We start from the raw sequence: 15,875 nt of genomic DNA, 5'->3' as shown, positions 1-15,875 counted from the left end.
GGTTAATTCAGAATCGGTTATATTTCTTTGATGTCAGTAGGTAGGAATAGAAGTCTTTGTTACTTGTGTGGTGTCAAGGATACCCCCCCGAGAGAAAGGGTATTTTAAGAATAGATTTGAAAAGTGGTGTTTCTGAAAAGTCTCCAGTAGTAATGGTGTTGTGGGTTGTAGAGTGTAGATAGTTATTCTTTAGGTGTGCAGAGGTGCTGTGAGATAATACTTATTTGAACATCTTTCTTGTTATTATTTTTAATCCAAAGCACAATTAGGTCAAAATGGATGTGAAAGAGCTTTGAGAAAGATAACATACACTACAATTTAAGATAAGAGTTTCTCATTTTTTAAAAATTAAAGACTCAATTTAGACCCTAATGGATGTGAAAGGATTTGTTAACACTTAATGTCAGACATTACATTGTTAACAATTATTTCTGCTGTTCCTTCTTTTGATAGTCTTTTTTTCTTTTTGCTGAGGAAGATTTGCCCTGAGCTAACATCTGTTGCCAATCTTCCTCTTTTTTTGCTTAAGGAAGATTTGCCTTGAGCTAACATCTCTGCCAATCTTCCTTTATATGTGGGTCCCTGCCGCAGCATGGCTGACAAGTGCTGTAGGTACGCACCCAGGATTTGAACCTGTGAACCCAGGTTGCTGAAGTGGAGTGTGCTGAACCCAACTACTATGCCACGGGGGCGGCCCCTCCTTTTGGTAGTCTTAACACTTGGACATCGTCTCCCAGTTTGGAATGGGCATAGTAGAGCCACTGGATTAAAATTTCTGTTGTATCAGATCTCTTCTTGTCTGTTTAGGGCTAAGAAGTTGGCCTTTTTACTGAGCAATTTTTGTGACAGAAGTCTCAGCCTTTACTTTGAAGTGTCAGCTGTTGGTCCAGCTAGTTAGTGGGTGGAGCTCCAGGTGCTACAAGCTCTTTGTTAGCTGCTTTCGGAAACTGTTGCTCAGTGTTTGCAGATTCCACTTAAATGTTACAGACAGGTGTCACTGGGTTCAGAATTTTTTCATTCTGCTGAATGTTTCTTTTACCAGTTTTTCTTTCCAAGGCAGTTACTCCTGATTTGCGTGTGTATCATTTTCTATCTCTGGCAAGAGACAAAGGGAATCTTGTGCAGAAAACCCTTGCAGGGCCATGTTATTGTCCCCCTATGTACTTTTCCTTCGTTTGTGTCTCCTAAGAGTATCTGTTACCTCCCTGGGGAAGCACATGGCATTGTTGCTGATTGCTGTGAAACATAGTAGTGTCAGAGGTCCTTGATGAGTGACAGGCTGAGCTGTTTGTACTGGGACAATTTTAATATTCACAGAAAGTTGATCAGTAGTGATGTTACCATATGCTGAGAATATACAGGATGATCTTCGCCCAGGATCAGTTTCTTAAGCTCCACACAACCCTCTTAGCCCCAGAGCCGGACGGACAGATTCAGCTCCAGTGGTTAGATGTCAAAACGTGAAGAAGTTAGGCTTATGCTCTGTATGAAATAAAGAATGAAATCAATTCTGTAACATTCAAAATGCTCAGAATAAAACCCGACAACTCTTATTAAACGATAGAAAGTTCACAGTTTGCTTACCTTATTCCAACGGTAATAGTCTTTAATACTGTGATGGAAGTGAGAAGGCAGGTGGCACAGATATTTTTATGTCTCCTCACCCAGCTTTGACTCTGAGGGGCTTGGGAATAAATTAAGTAGTGTAGCATTGGGGTGCTGCCCAGAACCTCTCCATTTTGCTCACTAGAGCATCAGTTCCCAGCGCTATGGATTGATGGCCTCCTATTCGTGTTTGATTTTGCGTCTCCCTCCTCACCATTCTAATGCCTATGGCGGCCAGGTTTCTGTTAGCAGTGGAGAGCAAAGTGCCAATGTATGACGTCTACAGATTATCACCATAATTCAGTTTTGTCTAATTACTCAACCTTTACTTTTAACTAATCACTGCCAGATCTTTTCTGGACTATTAACAAAGCTGCATGATTCCATTGCTATATAGAATAGATTTAAGTTTGTGATCAACTAAAATTAATGTTGTTTTGAAAAATCTTGCGATACAGTGTAGTGAATAGGATCTGAGTCTTATGTGTATTTATGTGCAAGGAATGTGATAGAGAAATACTAAGTGCCTTTGTAGGTCCCTCCTACACTAAAGTGCTTTTCTTTAAGAGGTGTCTGTAGAAGCAATAATGTTTAGAAAGTGCTGTGAAATCAGCCTTCTCTGAATTGAATGTATTGTTTATTGTAAATAAGTACAGAAGTCTCGAGGTTGACCGATGGTTCAGAAATGACTTAGCGTTTTTAACTCTGAGAGCCTTGGGATGTCACAGTGTCTTCCCTTTCTTAGCTTTCTGTGTTTTGCAAATAATTGTGGTCTCCTTGGCTGACTGATGGTCATAGAGGTGGAACCTCCTTGGCCGTCTTCACTCACGTTCAGCTGGTGAAGTTCTTTCTCTTTGACGTGACGCAGAAAAACGTGCATGTGCCTGGCAGTGGGAATTGATCCATTTCTCGGGTGTGTACGAGACAGCCCCACTCGTCGTGGGCATTAGGGCAGGCACTGTCACGTGAAAGATTCCTATAATCTCTGGAGGTCCATTTAAGCCAATTACTTCAACGTTTTAATTTCAGTCACTTATTATCAAACCTTTTACTAGCTTGTTAATGACGAGCAAAATTGGTTTGAGTTGCACCTCCTTTGGTGCTAATGAGCGGTAAAGTGGACCCAAGGTGAGACATCTGAAGAATGAGGCGTGCTGGGGAGTCCGGGCTCATTCACAAATTAGATCACGGATGAGCTTCTAGAAGTTAAGATTTCGGTTTAATTCCTTCCTCTTCATTTCTGTCTACCTGGCCTTAGGTCCTGTCTGTTAGCAGTAATGTTATCTTGAGAAGTAAACTATCCATAGCATAGGACATTCCAGATAAGCGGGGCATCAGAAACCCGCCTGAGGTTATTGGAAGAAGATAGTTAATCAACTAGGATGCAGACTTTTAGCTACTGAATTTTCAGTCCAGTGGTTTTAATCACGGCCACACTGTTCTTTGTGAAAAATATTTTGTTTCTTGGCCTCTGTGTTGTTTTTATCAATGTTGCATGAGATTTATAACTTTCTGCTTCTTAATTTTTAATATGATAATATTAAAATGACTGATTTTAGTCATTAAGAATTAATATGATTCTAACTCTTAGACTTAATGTAAACTACATGTATGTGGTGATGTCTTGAAAGAAGTATATTCTCTCTTCAAGTTCTCTGGTCCTCTTTAACTCAGAAATAACAACAAACCAAACAATTATTAAGATAGGTTGGTTCTAATATAAAGTGCTGAGTTAGATGTAACTGTATCTTATTAAAAGGATGCTTTTTCTTTGAATATGTGAGTCTTTCTAGAAACCCAGGTGAATGAGGCTCCGGGTGGGAGGGGGTGAATGATGCTGTGTTGAGTGTCTTCCTGCCTCCCTTTTTTTTTTTTTTTTTTTGACGAAGATTAGCCCTGAGCTAACATCTGCTGCCAATCCTCCTCTTTTTGCTGAGGAAGACTGGCCGTGAGCTAACATCCGTGTCCATCTTCCTCTGCTTTATATGTGGGACGCCTACCACATCATGGTGTGCCAAGTGGTGCCATGTCTGCACCCAGGATCCAAACTGGCGAACCCCAGGCTGCCAAAGCGGAATGTGCGAACTTAACCGCTGTGCCACCGGGCCGGCCCCCTGCCTCCTTTTTTCTGTCCACCTGATCGGCTGGTGCTGAAACTTGCTCTAGTTTTGCCGTGCAGGGTCTGTGCACACCTTAGTCTCTTCACAACACTGCTGGTTGTGGTTTGACCCCTTTTCCCTTCTGTGGGCACAAAGTAGCCAAGCTTGATACACTGGGCTCCCAAAAGAGGAAGAGTTTTGGGTTCTGGAGGAAAACTTTGGTTAGGAGTGGTCAAACTGATGACACAGAAGTTCGCTGCTCTGGGGAAAGCAGCGTGAAGCTCTGCCAGCTCCAGCAGGATGCCCAGGCTGGGGCATCGGAGGCCGGGCGTGGCACGGGCAGAAGCCCGTGGTGTAAGGAGACTCTGGACTCGAGTTTGGACATGTCATAGGTTTGAAATGTGTGAAAGCGGTTGTAGCAGATAGAGCACCAAGGCATGTAGCCGTTAAAAAAATAAAAAGTCGACTGTGTTATGGATATTAACCCCTTTTCTTGTGTGTTATAAATATTTCCCAGTTTGTTGGTTGCCTTTCGACTCTGACTCTGTTCATGACATAAATTGATGTATGAAAGTTTAAATTTTCTATGTGGTCAAGTCTGTCAATCTCATAGTTTCTACTTTGATGGTTTGCTTAGAAAGTCTTTTCCATGGAGTGTTTTCTTTCTTTCTTTCTTTTCTTTTTTTCTTTCTCTCTTTTTTTAAGCAGACAGGTGTTTTAAACTTTTTAAAATAAGCTTTTTATTTTGGAATAATTTAGGATGTACAGAAAAAGTACAAAGGTATATGGAGAGTTCTTGTATACCCCTCACCCAGCTTCTTCTAATGTTAACATCCTACCTCACTGTAGAACCTTTGTCAAGACTGAGCAATTAACATTAGTGCATTGTTATTAACTAAACTCTGGACTTCATTCAGATTTCACTGGTTTTTTCACTAATGTCCTTTTTCTGGGGTGCTACATTGTTTTCAGCGGGGTGGATTTTGAAGAGGCAGGACCACACATAGCAGTACGCTCTGTAGAATAGCTATGCTCAAAACACTGTGTTTGTGTGGAATGTGGCAGTTTCATAGTTTACAGAGTCCTTTCACACACGTATGTGTAATTCAGATGGACAATATTCTTTTCTTTTTTTTTTTTGTTGAGGAAGATTTGCCCTGAGCTAACATCTATGCCAGTCTTCCTCTATTTTGTATATGGGTCGCTGCCACAGCATGCCCACCGAGAAGGGGTGTAGGTCCGTGCCAAGGATGAACCCAGGCTGCCAAAGGGGAGCACACCAAACTTAACCGCTAGGCCATGGGGCCAGCCCCCCAGGTGGACAATATTCTTGATCATTGGTCTTATTAGGCACATCTGCCGCAGCAGTGTACCTCTGGGCGGGGGCGCTGTTCTGCGTGGGTGGTACCACGAGGAACTTGGCCAGAGGAATGCCTCTCCCATTGTCCAAGCTGCCGGTTGCTGCTCCCACTTTGCATTCATTGTGATTGCCTAAGATGCCTTTGCTCCTGCAGTTACCTCTTCTTTTGCCTGGACCGGAGTGGAAAATCACGCTGTGTTGTTGATTTTTGAGTCTCAGAGAGAAAGGCACCCTCATTGTGAGGAGCTTTTTCTGTTCCTGGACACCCAAGTAAGCCCAGAATATCACTGCCCTCCGGAATCACTTTATCACCTAGAAGAAGCGTGTTGTATCTAGTGGGGGAAAATGTGGTTGGCAAAGATAAAGGCACGTCTTACTCTTTAGATAGGTTTGAAAATCTCTGTGACTTGCTCACCCCACTCTTCCCCTCCCTTACTTGGAGACAGACCAATGGAAGTAGGAGGTGGGGAGGGCAGACGGGAAAGTAGGTAGAACAAAGCCGTATTGGGTGGCTTCATGCCTACACTGCCTTATGGAAATAGCTTTAGCAGGGAGCCCATCGATGCTTCTGCATCTACCGTCTGTAGGCGTCTCAACCTGCGCGAGTTAATGTGAGTGGGGCTGAGCGCTCTCCTGGGTAACCAGTAGCGTCTACTTGTGTGTTCAAATTGGTCTCCCCTCTCCCAGCTGAAAACACTTTTAAATTTTCTTAAGCTTTTCTGACTTGTAGAAAAGCCACTTTTCCGTTTAGAAAGTAGTGAGCCTGTGATTGCTGTGCCTGCCTGAGGAGGTGAGATCAATGCTGGAGCAGAGAGGAGCACCCTGCCTTTGGTTTCCCATAGACCCGGAAGGCGGTTTCTGTGGAGCTTGTGTCTTCCGCCGCCACTTTTAGAGGGGGTCAGTAGGTCATATCGGGAACCCTCCAACCAAGTCACAGGGAAGTCACTGGAAACAGAGTTTTTAAAGTAGATGTCCATTCATGGATTGTACCTACTTCAGTTTGGCCAGGGGTCAGCCTTTTTCTTTTCTCCAGAGTTTTTCTCGGTGGCTTGTGACTTTTCCTGTTGCAAGTTATGATCATTGCTTTCATATGCATGACGCTTGGTTTACAAAGCCTTTTTTCCCCTCATGCTGTTTCCTTTGGTCTTCACGGCAACCTTGCACAGTTTGTCAAGCACATATTTTCTTATTTTGTGAGAAAACCGAGGCCAAGGGGCTTGCCTGCAGCCCTCTAACTGTTGAGCAGAAGTCTTAGGACTTGATTGAAAGTGCTGCGTCCGCGCTGTCACCCCCTCGCTCGCCCTGTGGGCTCCCCCCGAGCTGGTGCTGCCAGTTTTATAAACGCGCCGTGGGGGAGGTCTGCTCTTGGCAGTCTTAGGCAGGGTTGGCAACCAGAGCGTGTATCCCAGATCGATAACTAGCAGACCCTGTTGAGTGCAGATCCAACATCCTTCCTGCCCTTCTTAGTGGAATCGGGGTTTTGCTCGGATAGCCTCCCTGTCCCCATGTGACTGTGGGGAAGGGGATTTGTCCCCAGCACAGGGGCCAATCCTCATGTTTCATCCAGTCATGCTGGTCCCGCTCACCATCGCTGACTGCTGTACGGCTAAGCGAGAGACCTGGCTCTGGCCAATGAGATGCGAGGGAGGTCTGCCAGAAGGTTCTGGAAAACTCCTCAACCTTAAAATGACAACACTAGAAAAGGTAGTCCTTTTCCTCCGAGAATCGTCATGTCTGGAGCTGTTTTGGCCATCTCGCTGCAGTCTGAACGTGACGTCAGCAGGGGAGAGGACACAGCCAAGGAAACAGCAGGGAAAACTCCTGAGAGCCGAGCAGCCACCTGCCTCTGGACTTGTTCTGTGAGATGTTTCCTTGTTGTTTAAGGCAGTCGGAGTTGGGGTTATCTGTTACATGTGCCCGAAGACCTGCTGGCTGGTGCGGTGGCTCTCAGACCGATCGACCGATTCCTTCATTCATCCATCCCACGAAGGAGAAGTGCAGGGCGGAAAGCTGGAATTTGATGTAGTCAGAGGGCAGAGGCCTTGGTGAGAGAGAGCCCTCTTCATGCTGGGCCTCGTATCCCACATCGAAGGATTTCGGTCTTTATGGCAAGAGCAGAGCCATTGAATGGTTTCAGCACTGGGGTTATAGCAGGAGTACAATGAGCTACGGTTGGTTTAAGCGGCCCCTGCTAAAGAAGACTGGGCTTGACGTTGCAGAGAGTCAAGTTTGGTTTGCTGAGCGGGCGAGGAGCTGTCAGGGGTTACGGCCCTGGCGATCAGCGGCTATGTCCAGAGAGCACGGAAGAGCATCTCTGCCTGGAGTCTGATGACAGAAACAATCCAGATTCTTTTCCTCCTGCTTGCCAGTGTATATACGTGTGTGTGTACATGCATACACACACACACACACACACACACACACACACAGAGGCAGCTTTCATGTTTTCTAGTTTATGCATAATTTGTGAACAGTCTGTCATTCTCTTAGTGTTTGATCATTTAAGTTAAAAAGTTGCAGCCAAGAAATCTATGTTGGGGTTATAAAAACAGGATAGATGGTTTCATTGTAAATAAAATTTTAAGGAGGTATTAATGTGTCTGAAATTGAACATTTAGCCTCCCCAAAGGTTTTTCTCCAGGTTTGGTATAATAAGGTCTGCCCCGATCCTCATGCATATGGATATATTAGCAAAACTGGATTACATCCCAGTGTAGTCAGGCGGGGAACCTGCCCGAACCGTAGAGTGGAGCTGCAATGAAAGCGGCGGTGTTCCTGTAATGCTATTAGGATGTGATGTGGGCCCTCCCTATGTTTATTAATTAGCGGAGTTGTAATGAGACTTCCCTCCCAAGCTTTGAAGGATGCTGATCAGTGGGCATCCGGGCAGGATTTTAGTTGCGTTTGGGAGCCTCCTGCGTCCAGGTGGGAGGGATCCGTGTTTCAGGTGGCGGCAGGTGAGCCTCCCGCCAAGTTGGCATAATGGGAACAGGACTCTTCTGGGTTGCCATCTGTTTGTGGCTGATAGGAAACCAGCAGTGACTTCTGAGGAGTTTATGTTGAAATACTTAGAAATTAGTAATGTTAGGACTGTGCTGATCAGGCGGGAGGGGGTGGGGGGAAACAGACAGTGTGGAGTGAGTTTTTGTTGTTACGAATTTCAGGAGATGGTTGCTTGGGTTCAATGGTCCCTGCCCCCACCCCCCAAAAACCACAGCTCTTCTCTGCCCACCCCGCTGACCGCTCAGCTCAGCCCCAGTTCTGTACCGAGTTGCCCATGGCAGGGGAACCCCTTATCCTCATGCTGTCACGTGTAACACTGTCCACGGTGTTTGTCACCAGGGGGTTGCTTGTGTCATGTTGTTTGTTGTTGTTTTAAATTGTGGTAAAATATACATAACAGAATTTACATTTAAACATTTATAAAGTGTACGGTTCAGTGGCGTGAAGTGCATTCATATTGCTGTGCGGCCATCACGATGGGTCATGTTTTAACCAAATATTTGGACGTACTTAAACAAGAGTGGGTGCTTCTTCTCCGGGCACCACATGTGTAGAAAGAGCCATTGCTCTGTCTAGTTGATGTCCCTTTGGTCTTCAAGCAGGAGGTTCCTTCCTCTCCCTCTGGGAGCTGACTGGGTGGAATGAGGGTGCTGGGCCCCATTCCTCTGGGTTGGGTTTGCTGGGCTCGCGCCTGGGAAGCCCTGTCTCCGGGCCCGGTGGTTTTTGGTGGTGTCCTGAAGACTGCTCTGTCTGCCCTGTGCTGTGCTTTAAAACAAGGGTGTGGCAGAGAGAGAGAGTAGCTCCTTTCCCCTCTAACCTCGCGTCACTCGGTAGGTTAGCGAGCGGAGCTGACCTGTGGGCACCCGGTGAGGATGCGTGTGCTTGGAGGTCCCTGGTTCAGCCCCTGCCACAGAAGCAGGTTCTGAGGTGCCGCCTGCCTCTCTCTGGCCTGCAGACCCTGTGGGGTTCTGTCTGCCACCTGTAGGTCTCTGTCTTGCCTCTTTCAGAACAATCCATAGAAGGGACTGGAGTCTGTTAGTTCGGGGATTCGTGGTTACAAGGAAAAGAGAGCTACCTGGACTCACTCACACAAAACAGGGAATTTTTTGGAAGGATTCTGGGTTGTCTCCTGGACTGTCATGAGGGACACAGCCGGGCCTCAGGCCAGGACCCAGAGGCTGGAACACCGCTCTGTGGATGGCCTGGGAAGCTCACCTGTTCTGTCTCTCTCCCCATCGCTTAGCTTCCCTCAGTGCTTCTGAGTTCTTCTTTTCTGTTACAGACCAGCCTCCTCTACACCTCAGTGCATGTGACAGATCGTGGCTGCCAACACCCATGTTTTTCCTATTGTGACCCAAGTGTCTAGAGAGAGACTATTTTCTTTGTGTTCTAGAATTTCATGGGAAGAACTGGTGAGTGGCCGTCGAAAATGGTGACTGCCATGGTGACTGCCGGGAGGATGGGAGCAGTTAGAGAGGTCATTGAGGTTGAGCAGAAAGGACGTCCCTGCTCCAGTTTGCGAAAGTGTTAGGGACACCCCCAATTGCTGACAGTTGTGAAAAGACGCAGGCTGTGGAAGCACCTAAGCTTTGCATTAAAAATGGAAGCAAAACAAAACAATACAACAGAAAGCTGGCCCAAAACAAAATGCTGCCACCGCCGCTACCAGGAAGATATCCAGTCAGTTGCAGAGATGAACATGCTAAACAAATTCTGGAATTATTTTTTCTTAAAATTAAATTTCTTTTTTAATAAATTATAGCCAATTTTCATATCACATGATTTGAACTCAGAAATTGTGGCCCAAGTTTAATTAAGCAGGGTAGCTGGATATGGGAGATAATGTTCCTGAAAACCTGAGTAGAAATAAAATATTTTAAGTTAAATTATATTTTAAATGCATAGGGAGAGCTTGCTATCAGACGCAATCCTTTTGTCAATTTTTTTTTAAATCCGCTAATTTAACTTTGTAAATTTGGATCTTCCCACATCACATTCACTTAAATCAAGGTGTACCAGTGGATTGTCCTTCCTTGCTGTCATTGTCTACTCAGGGTCACCGGTTCACTGGCAGATCACGTGCTCCACTGATTTCTGAGCTTAGGAAAAGCATCTGTTCCTCTTTCGGTTGTTTGCTTACGCACACAGATGCCCTGTATGAATTTGAGAAGCCTCTATGAATTGTAATTACGTTGGGATTGAATGTTCTGTGTGAGTTGTGAACCTGTATCCGGTAATCTCAGGAGATTTGAAAGTGTCACGTAGTGATTACAAGGTGGAGAAAGAGCAGTCTGATAATTTGGGGAATGAGCGCCATTTGGGAATTTATAAATGTGTTGGTTTATCATCTTCTCAAATGTCCAGGTTCTGCTTTGTTTGCTCCTCAGTCATAAAGGGATAAAGTCGTAAAGTCATATTGCCCATTTGACTTATTAGTGTACTTAAAATGAAGACTCGGAACACGTGGCTTGTCTGGAAGTGTGACCTGTCGCTGGGGCTGGGGGGAGGGCGTGATGAGCACCGGGACTGACACTGCTGTAGAGGAAGACACCCTGTGGAAGGCTGCCCTCCGTGCCCCTCACTCTTCTCAGTGTCCTGCCTTCAAAAGGGTAGGAAACATTTATTACTGCTTTAGAGGATTTAGAAGCCAAGTGGTGTTCTAGAATAGTGCTGAGAGCGCCCTGCTGTTGAATGAAAATTGGGAGTACTGCGTGTCGGCTGTGGGAAGCCCTTTATCCCATCTGACCTTTCTCTTCTGCCGGCTTCTTTCTGCACAGTGCGGGGGACGCCCCTGAAATGTCCTGTCTTAAACAGAGTGCCTTGAACCATACCTCTCTCATCACAAATGCAGACCCGGGAGCTCTGAGGACTGGGGAGACTCGGTGCCTTCAGAACGACAGGCGAGAAGTCGTAGTGTAAAAACAGAGCCTGTATACCAAGGGCCTGATGACATCTGGTGCCCTGTGACAACACGGAAGGAATCAAATGAATGTGGTCAATTTGATAAGGTGCCGCCTTTTAGTTTATGAAGCATGTTCCATTCTTCAGAGCATCTTAACGAGCGTGGTCCCCTTTGATCTGTAGAGTGTTGCTGATAAAGGCGATGGAGGCTGGAGGAGATGTCTCTCCATTTACACAGGGGCGAACCGTGTCTGGGAGACGCTGGGCACCAGCCCTTAACTCGCGCAGCTCACCAAGCCCTGCTTCTGAGTCCTGGTCAGATTCTTTTCCCATTTCGCTTTCCCCGCCCCTCTTTTTAAAAGAAACCTTACTTGTTGATAACTTTATTTACATGCTTATTTAGAGCCCAGCCTTCTCTCCAAAAAGAGCAATGACTAAGAAGAAGGTTGTGTTGATAGTAACTTTTGGCTCAAGTAAGGCAAATACTTGTTTTCTTCTTAAACTTTGAAAATAAAGATAGAGGAAAGCTGTGTATTTGGTAAAAATTAACCCGTCTCTGTGTGCCCAGAGCTCCCCAGCAGTTCTTAGGTCATTGTAATTAAGCGTATATGAAACCTTTTCTCTTCTCCCAAATTTAGGATTGTGTGAATGGAGGAAGGCGTGACGAATGAGGGACCTGTGCTTACAGAAGCCTTAGCTTTGCTCTTTTGATATTTTACTTATTGCATCAATTTTTGATGTCTTCATGTTTAAACAATAAAAAGCAGCAAAATATTACAGTGCTTTTGTAAAACAGCAGATGATCACCTGTGGTCTCCACAATTGTAACTCTTAAGCACAACATTCTTTGAATTCTTTTCTCGTATGCATTTTTCATTGTTGTAATCAAGGCTACAGATACGTTTGTATGCTTTTAAAAATTTAGCTCAGCATACGTGTTCTTCATGATTCTATATGGTCTTCGTAATTTTACTTTTTTTGAAAATTTTTTTTATTGTGAAATAGATGAACATAAAACTACCGTTTTAACCATTTTAAGGTGTAGAGTTCAGTGGCGTTGAGGATAATCACGGTGCTGTGCAGCCATCACCACCAGTCATCTTCCAGAACTTTTTTGTCTTCCCAAACTGAGACTCTGTACTTGGTAAATACTAACTCCACATCCCCACCCCCACTCCCAGGCCCTGGCAACCACCGTTCTACTTTCTGTGAGTTTGTCTACTCTAGGTGCCTCATTTAAGAGGACTCACACAGTAGTTGTTCTTCTGTGACTGGCTTATTTCATTTAGCATGATGTCTTCAGGCTTCATCCATGTTGTAGCATGTGTCCAGAGTTTCCTTTTTTAGGACTGAGTAATACTCCACTGTATATATACACACCACATTTTGTTTATCCATTCATGTGTTGTAGGGCACTTGGATAATTTTGCTTTTTTGAAGACTGTATAATATTCCACCAAGTGAATAAATCATAATATACTTCAGTGTTTGACTATTATTGGCTATTTGGGTTGATTCCAGTTTTGGGCTATTTTAAATAAAGATGTAATATATATCATCCTACTTTTTTATCCTTCTGGCTTGTTTCTTTTAAATGGATTATACAAATACTGATTTATTTGCTGTTTACTGAGTTAGAGTTAGAGTCTAGGCTGAACTTTTGGATGAAGATAATTTAGGTGTGTGCTAAGTAAAATGCATTACTTTACATTTTATTGAGTACGTCTTAGTTTAATGTGGAAGAGCTATGTAAAGAATTCTCATTTTCTCCATCAGCAGAGTGGCTCCTTAGTGACGAAGCATAATGCAGTGGTTTACAGATGTCAGAGATGACTGATGATTCAGTGGTTGAAGAACTAATGTCAAGACAGCATTCGGGAAGCGTCTATGGGCTGATTTAAAGATTATGCAGATCTTTGAGAATGAGTCCAATGCTGAAACCATAATTTTATAGACCTAGTGGTCACACTGGGGAGAAATTGATGTCTTTGTTCCTTTTTTCATTGTTACCAATCATTGGCATGTCTGTGACGAGAGAGCTAGAGTGAAAGATGTGATTCGTACCCTCCAAGACCTTACATCCAGGTTGGTATGCCAACATGCCAGGCAGTTACAAAGCCAGAGCAACGGCGTGATAAGAGGGGCAGCGTGGGTTCCTGCAGAGGAATCGAGGCAGGCTCACTGGCTGTCTAGACAGCTGTTAGACTGAGGGGAGGATGGGCCCTAAGAGGGTTCTAGAAGAGGGTCTTAGTTTGGTTTCCGCTGCCCTCCTCACCCCAATGCTGTTCTGTTAGGCCTCTGTGCACAGTTCCTAACCATCTAACATGTTGTCAGTCGTCCGGATCCTTAGGGAGCTTCACCCCTTGCCAGGCCGATCCTCAGCCCTTCCCAGTCAGCTCGTGCTGTGGCAGCCCAGCGTTAACTGGAGGGTTCCTCTCCTGCCCAGATATTGTACCAGAAGGCCCGCCAGGTCAAATGCCTGTTTTCATCTCTGGCCCAGTGTAGACGGCTGGCCGTGCTTTGGCCTGCCGCTTCCTGAACCCTTGAGCTGAGCGCAATGTGCCTGCCTCGGCCTGGCTGAGTTAAGGCTCTTTGGTGCTTGTCTGTCAGCCTGATCCCATCTGCTCCATGTCTGTCAGACATTCCTCAGGGACCCGTCAGTGGTATCTGTCTCTGTTCTCTGCAGATTTTTTTTTGTACTTTTATATTTGTTTAATCATTTTAAGGGAATTTGGGAGAGAGAGTGTGTAAACACATAAGCTCACTCATCATCTGGAATTTATTCTTGTGTGTTGTGTCTTCCCATTTTACTGAACTCCCTTAATAGTACTAATTTCATTCAATTCTGTGGGGTTTTCCAGATGGAAAATTAGATTGTTTATAAATAAGGATGATTTTTGGCTCTTTATGTTTGTATGACTTTTTCCTGTCGTAGTGCCTTTCCTGGTGGACACCTTTGGCTTAATTCTCACGTTAGCCAGACTGCCTTTGGCTCTGCTGGTTTTAAGTCACTTTCTGTGCATTACTGGATCGCTTTCTGGAAGGGTGGACTGGCATTGGGTCTTGTCACCCACATCCTCACCAGTGCTGAGTGACCGGAGCATGGGAAAGGCTCTGCCTGACCTGTGGCTCTGTCATTTTCACAGTAAGTTTGGGTTTGGTCATTTGTTATTTCCTCTAGAAATTCTGGAGTCCATGGGAACAGTCAAAGTTGGCCTCGACTCATACATCATTTTGTTCTCATCGAATAATTACACACAACTTTCCTCCCTGTTCCAAAGCGACAGGGGCGTGGGGTGGAAATCACTATTGTCCATCCTGGCAACACAGGTTGGCGGAAAAAAATATGGGCCCTGGGACTCTGATATCGAATCTTAGCTCTGTCACTGTAGCCTGGTGATTTTTGATAAGCTTAACTTAAACCCTCTGAGCCTTGGTTTAATCATTTGTAGAGTGGGGGTTTTACTGTCTCACAGGGAGCTGTGAATGTGGAGTAAGATGCAAAGTGGGCCCTTAGTAATGCAGAAATCATCAGTTCTTGCTCCGGCTTCTTCTCACCCCAGTGGTTTCTTAACATCCTAAGGCTGCTCAGCAAGAGTTGTTGAAGATTTTGGTAGACTTTAGTTTTAATCAGAGATAAATTTAACCCCCCCCCCCCATTCTTTGTCCCTGATTTTCAAATTGAAATCTGGGTGAACCACAGTTGTTTTTACATATCTTTTTAATCATTTGCTTTACTCCAGGTTTTTTAAATTGCATAATGGGTAGACTATAAATACAGTTACAACAGCAGTGTCTGACATTCATTGAGCAGTTATAACTATGTGGCGGGCAGGTATTTAAGGTAATTTGCATCTATTTATTTAATCTTCCCAACAGTCTTACTTCATGGGAAACTGAGGCACAGAGAGGTCACCCAGGTTGGGAGTCTGACCCAGGCTGCACACTCTGGCAGCCTGACTCTAGCTGTACCACTGCTGCCCCAGCTGCCGTCATGGTCTTGAAGGATTTGTTCCCTGTATTTTGTATTTGCGAAGCCCATTCTAGTGTGTGTATGTTGTGTGTGTGTGTGCAGATGGAGTTAGAAAAAGAAATCTGTTCTTGAAAAGGCCGATTATTATGAGGTCAGATAGCAAGTGTCAAATATAGAGCATTCGTGTGTGTTGAGTGTGTCAGTTCTGATCTGTAGCATGAAGACTTTTTTCTCACTTGGGTGGTGTAATTTGCTTTATCCCCCCGGAAATTACCTCGCAGGTATGAACCTTGTTCTACATCTGTAGAACCCTGGTTTAACTTTGTCCTAGATTATTATAAAGCCTTCATTATTGGGATATTCTTTTTTTTTTTTCAGTTTTTTTGTTGTAAAATATATGTCACAAAATTTACCGTCTTAGCCATTTTTAAGTGTATGGTTCAGTGGTAATAAATACATTTATAATGTGCAGCTGTCACCAGCACCCATCTTGATGACTAAAACTCTATATGCTTTAAGCAGTACCCTCCCCCAGCCCTGTCAACCACCATTCTGCTTTCTGTCTCAGAATTTGACTACTCGTGGTACCTCATATACGTGGAGTCGCACGATATTTGTCTTTTTGTGGCTGGCTTATTTCAGTTAGCACAAGGTCTCCAAGAGTCATCCACGTTGTAGCATGCGTCAGAATTTCCTTCCTTTTTAAGGCTGACTAATACTCTGTCGTGTGCATATACCGCATCTTGCTTATCCACTCATCTGTCGATGGACGATGGACGGTTGGGTTGCTTCCGTGTCGTTCTTTGGATATTCTTGTCAATATAGTTCTTGTCTGGAAATTCTCCTTGCTTGGCCCAACGCTGAGCTCTCTTTTTTGGCTTTGTTATTGCTCCATCTTCTTAAGACCCTACACTGGCTTTGTGCTGCCGGAGAA

General features: G+C 44.6%; 1 protein-coding gene and 1 long non-coding RNA gene across 3 annotated transcripts in view; one reads left to right on the top strand and one right to left on the bottom strand.

Annotated features, from left to right (window-relative positions):
* TULP4 (TUB like protein 4) overlaps positions 1-15,875 on the top strand; it is a 227,964-nt gene that overhangs the window by 6,763 nt on the left and 205,326 nt on the right. The gene's annotated exons all lie outside the window — the stretch shown is intronic.
* On the bottom strand, positions 1,286-9,440 carry LOC139080831 (uncharacterized). Its single transcript, XR_011535653.1, has 2 exons — positions 9,283-9,440; positions 1,286-1,482 (listed from the first exon to the last, which is right to left on the bottom strand). It is a non-coding gene; the product is annotated as an uncharacterized lncRNA (long non-coding RNA).

The sequence above is a fragment of the Equus przewalskii genome, chromosome 32 (assembly GCF_037783145.1).
Source record: "Equus przewalskii isolate Varuska chromosome 32, EquPr2, whole genome shotgun sequence".
In the NCBI taxonomy this organism is placed as follows: domain Eukaryota; kingdom Metazoa; phylum Chordata; class Mammalia; order Perissodactyla; family Equidae; genus Equus; species Equus przewalskii.
The sequence above is the reverse complement of the archived record's forward strand: the minus strand, read 5'-3'. Positions and strand labels throughout refer to the sequence as shown.